At 40.7% G+C, this 10,104-nt stretch overlaps 1 pseudogene across 1 annotated transcript in view; it reads right to left on the minus strand.

The window, feature by feature from the left end:
- Positions 1–9,847, minus strand: part of LOC308609349 (protein phosphatase 1G-like) — a 50,553-nt pseudogene extending 40,706 nt beyond the window's left edge. Inside the window, exon 1 of the transcript in view lies at positions 9,738–9,847. The product of the transcript in view is annotated as a protein phosphatase 1G-like (transcript). The remainder of the gene's footprint in view (positions 1–9,737) is intronic.
- Positions 9,848–10,104: the final 257 nt, after the last annotated feature.

A 10,104-nucleotide genomic window follows, 5' to 3' on the forward strand; every position in this document is an offset into this window, starting at 1 on the left:
TATTAGCTATTTTTACATTGGTATTGAGATCTCTGGGAGAGCTTTCACTGTTTGATATTACGTGGATCTGGGAGGTCTGTGGTGGACCAATGTCTTGAACTTGGCTCTCCCACCTCAGAGGCACAGGACTGACACCCGGCCAGAGCACCAAGACCCTGTCAGCCATTCACTCAGAAGAAAAGGGAGAAAACAAATGAAAAATAAAAATAAATAAATAAATAAATGAAATGAAATTACTAAAATAAAAAATATTGAAATTTTTTAAAAAATTAAAAAGTAATTAAGAAAAGAGGAAAAAAAAGAAAAGAAAGGAAGAAGAGAGCAGCCAAACCAAAAAACAAACCCACAAATTATAACAAGCATCAAAAACTACACACACAAGAAAAGGACAGACAGAAACCTAAGACAAATTGTAAAAGCAAAGTTATACATACAAAATCACGCAAAGAAGCTTACACATACACACTCACAAAAGGAGAGAAGGGGGGGAAAATATATATATATATATATATATATATATATATATGTATATATATATATATGTATATATATATATATATATACATATATATATATATATATATATATATATATATATATATACATATATATATATATATATCATTGCTCCAAAAGTCCACTGCCTCAGTTTTGGGATGATTCATTGTCTATTCAGGTATTCCACAGATGCAGGGTACATCATGTTGATTGTGGAGATTTCATCTGCTGCTCTTGATGTTGTTGGGAGAGATTTCTCTTTCTCTGCTTTGTTTGCACAGCTCCCTGGGTTCAGATTTGGCTTTGGCCCCACCTCTGCATGTAGGTTGCCTGAGGGCATCTGTTCTTCACTCAGGCAGGAAAGGGTTAAAGGAGCAGCTGATTAGGGGGCTCTGGCTCACTCGGGCCGAGGGTTGTGTGGGGTGTGGAATGCAGGGCGAACTTGTGGCTGCAGAGGTCAGCATGATATTGCAGCAGCCTGTTGAGCACTGTGTGTTCTCCTGGGAAAGTTTTCTCTGGATCACGGGTCCTCGACATTGGTGGGCTGCACAGGCTCCCAGGACGGGAGGTGTGGATAGTGACCTGTGCTTACACAGGCTTCCTGGTGGCTGCAGCAGCAGCCTTAGCATTTCATGCCTGTCTCTGTGACCCACACTGATAGCTACTGCTCACGCCTGTCTCTGGAGCTCGTTTAGGAGGTGCTATGAATCCCCTCTCCTCATGCACCCTGAAACAATGGTCTCTTACCTCTTAGGCAGTTCCAGAATTTTTCCCGGACCTCCTCCCAGCTAGCTGTGGTGCACTAGACCCCTTCAGGCTGTGTTCATGCAGCCAACTCCAGTCCTCTCCCTGGGGTCTGACCTCCAAAGCCAGAGCCTCAGCTCCCAGTCCCCACCAGTCCTGGCAGGTGAGCAGACAAACCTCTCAGGCTGGTGAGTGTTGGTTAGCACCCATCTCTGTGTGGGAATCTCTCTGCTTTGCCCTCAGCACCCCTGTTGCTGCACTCTCCTCCGTGGCTCTGAAGTATCCCCCCCTCCACCCACTGTCTCTGCCAGTGAAGGGGATTTCTAGTGTGTGAGAACATTTCCTCCTTCACAGCCTCCTCCCACAGGTGCACATCCCATCCCTATTCTTTTGTCTCTGTTTTTCCTTTTGCCCTACCCATGTATGTGGGGAGTTTCTTGACTTTTGGGGAGTCTGAGGTCTTCTGCCAGCATTCAGTAGGTGTTCTGTAGGAGTTGTTCCACATGTAGATATATTTCTGATGTATTTGTGGGGAGGATGGTGATCTCCACCTCTTACTCTTCTGCTGTCTTGAAGGTCGCACCATATTGTTTTGATGACTGTAGCTCTGTAGTATAGTCTGAAATCAGAGAATTGGATACTTCAAGCTCTGTTCTTTCTCAAGATTGTCTTGGCTATTTGGGGTCTTTTTTCTTTGCTTTCAAATTTGGCATTATTTGTTCTAGTTATGTGAAAAATGGCATTGACAGCTTGATAGGGATTACATTGAATCTGTAGAATGCCTTGAGTAATATTGTCATTTTAACAGTATTAACTCTTCCAATCCATGAACACTATATATTTCCATCTGTTTCTGTCTCCTTCAAATTTTCTCATCCATGTCTTGTAGTTTGCTGATTACAGGTATTTCATCTCCTTAGATTTATTCCTCAGTATTTTATTCCATTTGATAGTAGTAAGTGGGTTTATTTTCTTAATTTCTCTTTCTGAGAGTTTGTTGTTAGTGTGTAGAAATGCAACCAATTTCTCAATATTGATTTTGTATCCTGCAACTTTACTGAATTCATTTATTAGCTCTAGTGTTTTCTTGGTTGTGTCTTTAGAATTTTCTATGTGTAGTATTATTTCATTTGAAAAGAGTGACAGTTTTATTTCTTCCTTTCCAATTTGGAGTCCTTTTATTTCTTTCTCTACTCTAATTGCCATGGCTAGGACTTCCAATATTGTATTGAATAAAAGTGATGAATGAGGGCATTCCTGTCTTGTTCCTGATCTTAGAGGAAATGTTGTCAGCATTTCAACACTGAGTTTGATGTTAGCTATTGGTTTGTTTTATATATCCTTTATTATGTTGAGTTATACTTCCTCTATACCCACTTTCTGGTGAGTTTCTATCATAAATGGATGTTGAATTTTGTCAAAAGTTTTTTGCATCTATATAGATTATCACATGATTTCTATTCTTCAGTTTGTTAATGTGATGTATCACCGTGATTGATTTGTGGATATTGAACCATGCTTGCATCACTGGGATATATCAAACTTGATCATGGTTTATTATCCTTTTAATTTATTGCTGGATTCTGTTTGCTAATATTTTGTTGAGGATTTTTGCATCTATGTTCATCAGTGATTTTGGCCTGTGATTTTTTATTTTTTTTATTTTAATAGATTCTTTTTGTGTGTGTGGTACACAGGGCCTCTCACTATTGTGGCCTCTCCTGTTGCAGAGCACATGCTCTGGATGCGCAGGTTCAGCAGCCATGGCTCATGGGTCCAGCCACTCCATGGCATGTGGGATCTTCCTGGACCAGGGCACGAGCCCATGTCCCCTGCTTCAGCAGGCAGACTCTCAACAACTGTGCCACCAGGGAAGCCCAATAGATGTTTTTTGGAGTATAATTGATTCACAATACTGTCTTAGTTTCTGTTGTACACCAAAATGAAACAGTCATATGCATACATATGCCCCATATCCCCTCCCCCTTATGCCACCCTCCCATCCTCCCTTTCCAGCCCTCTAGGTCATCCCAAGCACTGAGCTGATCTTCCTGTGCTATGCTGCTGCTTTCTACTAGCTAATGGTCAGTGGTTTTATTTTTGTGATATCTTAGTCTGATTTTGTTATCAGGGTGACATGGGCCTCATAGAAAAGTTCAGAAGCATTCCTTTGTCTTCACTTTTTAAAAATAGCTTGAGAAGGATAGGTATTAACTCTTCTGTAAATATTTTGCAGGATTCACCTGTGAAGCCATCTCATCCTAAACTTTTGTTTGTTTGGAGTATTTTTTTTATTACTGATTCAATTTCATTACTGGTAATTGTTATGTTCATGCTATCTATTTTCTCCTTGCTCAGTCTTGGGACTTTGTACATTTCTAGGAATTTTTTTTTTCATTTCTTCTAGGTTGTCCATTTAGTTGGCACATACTTGTTCATAGCAATCTCTTATAATCTTTTGTATTTATGTGGGGTTGGTTGTAATTCTTTTTTTATCATTTCTGATTCCATTGATTTGGGTCCTCTCTCTTTTTTTCTTGATGAGTCTGGCTAAAGGTTTATCAATTTTGTTTATCATTTCAAAGAAAAATCTTTTAGTTTCATTGATCTTTTCTATTACTTTCTTAGTCTCTATTTTATTTATTTCTGCTCTCATGATTATGATTTCTTTCCTTCTACTAACTTTCGGTTTTGTTTGTTCTTCTTTTTCTATTTCTTTTAGGTGTATGTTTAGGTTGTTTATTTGAGATTTCCTGTTTCCATAGGTAGGATTGTATTGCTATAAATATGCCTTTTAGAAATGCTTTATCTGCATTCCATAGATTACAAATTTTTGTGTTTTCATTTCCATTTGCAATGGTTGTTTAGTAGCATATTGTTTAGCCTCCATGTGTTTGTGTTTTTTTGCAGTTTTTCACTTCTAGTTGGTTCCTGGTCCTATAACTCTGTGGTCTGAAAAGAGGTTTGACATGATTTCAATTTACTTAAATTTACTGACTTGTTTTGTGTCCCACCATGCGATTTTTCCTGGAGAATGTTTTCTGTTCTTTTGAAAACAATGTGTATTCTTCTCCTTTTGGATAGAATGTTGTATGTATATCTACTGAGTTCATTTGCTATAATGTATAGTTCAAGGTCAGTGTTTCCTTGTTGATTTCCTGTCTGGATGTTCCTTTTATTGATGTAAGTGGGGTGTTAAATTCCCCTACTAATGGAGCTGGATGAATCAGGCTCCCTGACTTCAGACTATACTACAAAGGTACAGTCGTCAAGACAGTATGGTACTAGCACAAAAACAGAAATATAGATCAGTGGAACAGGATAGAAAGTACAGAGATAAACCCACACACATATGGTCAACTTATCTTTGATAAAGGAAGCAAGAATATACAGTGGAGAAAAGAGAGCCTCTTCAATAAGTGGTGCTGGGAAAACTGGACAGCTACATGGAAAACAATGAAATTAAAACACTCACTAAAACCATACACAAAAATAAACTCAAAATGGAATAAAGACCTAAATGTAAGGCCAGACACTATTAAACTCTTAGAGGAAAACATAGGCAGAACACTCTATGACATAAATCACAGCAGGATCCTTTCTAACCCACCTCCTAGAGAAATGGAAATAAAAACAAAAATAAACAAATGGGACCTAATGAAACTTAAAAGCTTTTACACAGCAAAGGAAACCATAAACAAGATGAAAGTACAACCCTCAGAATGGGAGAAAATATTTGCAAATGAAGCAACTGACCAAGGATTCACCTCCAAAATTTACAAGCAGCTCATGCAGCTCAGTAGCAAAAAAACAAACAACCCAATCCAAAAATGGGCAGAAGACCTAAATAGACAGTTCTCCAAAGAAGATAAACAAATTGCCAACAAACACATGAAATAATGCTCAACATCATTAATCATTAGAGAAATGCAAATCAAAAGTACAATACGATATCATCTCACACCGGTCAGAATGGCCATCACCAAACTACAAACAATAAATGCTGGAGACGGTGTGGAGAAAAGGGAACCCTCTTTCACTGTTGCTGGGAATGTAAATTGATACAGCCACTATGGAGAACAGTACAGAGGTTCCTCCAAAAACTACAAATAGAACTACCATACGACCCAGCAATCCCACTACTGGATATATACCCTGAGAAAACTATAATTCAAAAAGAGTCATGTACCAAAATGTTCATTGCAGCTCTATTTACAATAGCCAGGACATGGAAACCACCTAAATGTCCATCAACAGAGGAATGGATAAAGAAGATGTGGCACATATATACAGTGGTATATTACTCAGCCATAAAAAGAAACAAAATTGAGTTATTTGTAGTGAGGTGGATGGACTTAGAGTCTGTCATACAGACTGAAGTAAGTCAGAAAGAGAAAAACAAATACCACATGCTAAGAAATATATATGGAATCTAAAAAAAAAAGTCATGAAGAATCTAGGGGCAAGACAGAAATAAAGACAGAGACCTACTAGAGAATGGACTTGAGGGTATGGGGAGAGTGAAGGGTAAGCTGTGACAAAGTTAGAGAGTGGCATGGACATATATTCACTGCCAAAGTTAAAATAGATAGCTAGTGGGAAGCAGCCGCATAGCACAGGGAGATCAGCTCAGTTCTTTGTGACCACTTAGAGGGTTGGGATAGGGAGGGTGGGAGGGAGGGAGATGCAAGAAGGAAGAGATATGTTAACATATGTATATGTATAACTGATTCACTTTGTTATAAAGAAGAAACTAACACACCATTGTAAAGCAATTATACTCCAATAATGATGTCAAAAAAAAGAAGTTCCACCCCACCAAAAAGAAAAAAAAAACAGGGCTAAATAAATAAATATTATTAGCTATTATTAAACATTCCTGGTACAACACAGTATTTTAGCAATATGCAATCCTTAATCTCAACTCTGATTCCCAGGGAAGCAATTTACTTTATATATCTGGAAAATTAAAGCTTTTATGTTGTAACTAAAAAAAAACAAAAAAACAAAAAACAAAAAACATAAGACTCTTTGTAACTGTGACTTGGGACTCTTAACATGTACCGCTGGTAATTCTAATATCTTATAACATTTGAAAGATGCTCCTGAAACCTTTACACTATGTGTTTTGAGTACAATTACCTAATTATGTTGAATTTGCAAAGCATGCTTCTAAAAGTTACTTCTGCAAATAGCAAGTGTTGGCAAGGATGTGGAGAAAAAGGAACCCTCGTGAATATTGGTAGGAATGTAAATTGATGCAACCACTATGGAAAACAGTATGGAGCTTCCTCAAAATAAATAAATAAATAAAAATAGAACTATCATACAATCCAGAAAAAAACAAAATTTCCCTACTAATATTGTTACTCTCAACTTCTCCCTTCATGTCTGTTAATATCTGATTTATGTATTTAAGTGCTCCTATGTTGAGTACATGTTTATTTACAATCATTATATCTTCTTATTGGATTGATAACTTGTTTATTATGTAATGCCTTTCTTTGTCTCTTGTTGCAGTCTTTGCCTCAACGTCTATTTTGTCTGATATTATTATTGTCACCCTGGGTTTCTTTTGATTTCTATGTACATGGAATATCATTTCCAGCCCCCTCACTTTCAGTCTGTGTGTGTATTTAGATTTGAAGTCAGTCTCCTGTAGGGAGCATATATACAGGTCTGGTTTTGGCCATTCTAGGTCTTTTAATTTGAGCATTTAGTCTATACACTTTTAAAGTCACCATCAATAGATATATACTTATTTCCATTCTGTTAATCATTTTGTGGGTGTTTTATCTCATTTGTGGGCAGAGACAGGCTTTGGAGCCTGTGTTTATAGGGCCAGTGGTCCCAGACCTAGTGTTAGCCTGCTGGTGGGTGGAGCTGGTTCCTAACGTGGCTCGGCTATGGACTTTGTGGTGTCCCAAAATTGGCACTGGCCTGCTTTGGAGTGGTGCTGTATCCCAGGGTGGCAAGCTGGAGCATCAAAGTTATCTTGGAGCTGGTGTTGGCTGGCTGGTGGGTGGGGCCAGGGCTCTGAGGGGCCCAGGGCAGGTGCTGGCCTGCTTGTGTCTTGCCTGTTTCCTGACAATACAGGCTGTGGGCCTGTGGTGGTCCTGGGGCTGGGATCCATCTGTTGGTGGGTGGGGTCATGGCCCAAGGGACCCCAGGGCTGGTGCCCACCCTCTTGTAGGTAAATCCATGTTCGGTGGCTACAGCTGGATCACTGGTGGGCAATGCCTTGTACTAGCATCTCTGGTTTCATGTCTCTGGTGGTCCTGAAACTTATGTCAGCCCACTGGTGTATGGATCCAAGGTCCATGGTGTCCACAGGGGGTTAATGCTGGCTCAGTGGTGGTTGGAGCTTGGTCTCAGTGTCTCTGGCTACATGGTCCGGGAGGTTCTGGGGTTAGTGCCTGTGCACTGATGTGATGATCTGGGTCTTGGGCCCTTTTGTGGACAGGACCATGTCCTGAGGAGACTATGGTCTCATGAAGAATTAAGGTAGCCTGCGTGCTGGTGGATGGGGCTGTGTCCTGACCTAGCAAGTTGCTTGACTTGAAACATCCCAGTACTGGTACCTACAGGCTGGTGGGAAGGGCTGGGTCCCCGTGCTAATAAGCAAGAGGGAGAATTCCAAAATGGCTGCTTTCCAGCATGAGTGTCCATGCGGTAGAACAAGTTCCCCAAACTGGCTCATACTAGTGTCTATGTCCCCAGGTTGAGGTCTCATTGCCTCCTGCCTCTCTGGGAAACTCTTCTAGATCAGCATGTGGGTCTGATCCAGGATCTGTTCAAATCACTGCTTCTGCCCTGGGTCCCAGAACATGTGAGATTTTGTATGTGTCCTTTAAAAGTGTAGTCTCTATTTCCCACAGCCCTCTGGCTCTCCCAAAATAAGCCCTGCTGTTCTTCAAAGCCAAGTGTTCTGGGGATTTGTCTTCCCAGTGCAGCACCCCAGGCTGGGGCACTCAATGTGGAGCTCAGACCCATTGCTCCTTGAGGAGAACCTATGAAATTGTAATTATCCTCTATTTTGTGGGTCACCCACCCAGGCATATGGGTCTTGACTATACCATGACTTCACCTCTCCTACTCTTCTTGTTGTGTTTCCTTCTTTATATCTTTTGTTGTAGAAGATCCTTATGCTAGATTTCAGTCTTTCTCATCAATAGTTGCCATGTAAATATTGATAGTTGTCTGACAGTTGTCTTCCTGTGAGAGGCTGTAAGCTCAGGGTCCTCTTACTCCACCATCTTAACCAAGTGCTCACCATTAGTTATTTACATAAGCTTTCTATTCCTTTCTCCCTCTCTTCTTCTGTGACTCCAGTAATGCATACATTATTTCTTTTGATGGTGTCCTATTATTCCCATAGGTTCTCCTCATTCCATTTTATTCATTTTTCCTTTTGATCTTCTAATTGTATAATTTCAATTGATCTGTCTTCTAGATCAATGGTTTTCTCTTCTTCATGTTCTAGTCTGTTGTTGAATCTCTCTTTTAAATTCTTCAGTTCAGTCATTGTAATTTTCAGCTCCTGAAGATATGGTTGGCTCTTTTTTGTTTTCTATCCCTTGTGGAGCTTCTCATTTTCTTGCTGTATTATTTTCTTGATATCATTAGATTGTTTACCTGTTTTCTTTTGTAGCTCTCTCAGCACCTCAGAACAATCGCATTGGATTTTTGTTGGGTGATTCCTGGAATCCCATTTCTTTGGCTACAATTTCTGGAATGTTACTGTGTTTATTTGATAGAGATATGTTTCTTTGATTTTTCATCATTCCTATAGTCTTGCATAGGTGTCTACACATTTGAAGAAGTAGTCAACTTTTCCAAACTTTATGGACTGATTTTGGTGAGGGGGGCTTTCATTTGAATATGGGAGATACTGGATCATACTGTGACCCTAGGTTAATTGGTTCAGAGTGCCAATTACAGTGGCATGTGTCAGCAATATGTCTGACAGGCGTGTGATATCTCTTCAGCTCAGGTCACTTGGGTCTACAGTATCAACAACTGTCTGATCCTTGGTGAACACTGTAGGGTGTTCATAGTGGCTGCAAGGACTGTGGAGCTCCTAAGCATCATCTCCAGGACCAGTAACTAGGGAGCAGCACATGCAGTGGTGGTGGCTAGAGCCAGTAGTGTGTACACGTTGGGTTCTGTGGCCAGCTGCAGGTGCTTATGTAGTGACTGAAGTCACTTACAGACATACTTGTAGTGAGGGTGATCAGTGTGAATAGCAAGGGTCAGGACCAACCATGGGCTCATAGGTTCTGTGGAAGATCTGGATATCAGTGCACTCTCTTACACCTTCACCCTAGGTATGCATACTGCAGTGGAGGCCAGTGACAGCAGTAGGGCTGGAGTTGTGCATGTCCACAGCTGGAAAGATTAGCTAGCTATATGTTGACAAGGTGGTCCTAGCCAGTGACAGAGGCAGGGCCTGATCTGGAGCCACAAGCAACTGTGGGGCCATGGATGTGGTATACTCTCCTCTGGCTTCACTTTCTACACCTGGGTGTGCCTGGGTGTGCACACTGGTCTGGAGGCCAATGATGGGAGTTGGTGTGGGAGCTTGCAGGTGCACAGCCTGAGCCATTTACACGTGGATGCTGAGGTGCCGGCCAGTGGCAAAAGGCAGGGTCTGATCTGGACCTGCAAGCATCTGTGAGTGCCCTGGATGTTGGTGTGCTCTCATGTGGCTACACACTCTTCCCCTTTGGTGTGCATACTAAAGTGAGGGCTGGTGATTGATAGGGTTTGGGCTGGAGGCATTCAGGAACAAAAGTGGAGGGGCTATCTATATGTGATCATAGTGTTGCTGGCCAGTGACAGAAGGGAAGACGTCATCCAGGC

The sequence above is a fragment of the Mesoplodon bidens genome, assembly GCF_964165515.1.
Source record: "Mesoplodon bidens genome assembly, chromosome: X".
Taxonomy (NCBI): Eukaryota; Metazoa; Chordata; class Mammalia; order Artiodactyla; family Ziphiidae; genus Mesoplodon; species Mesoplodon bidens.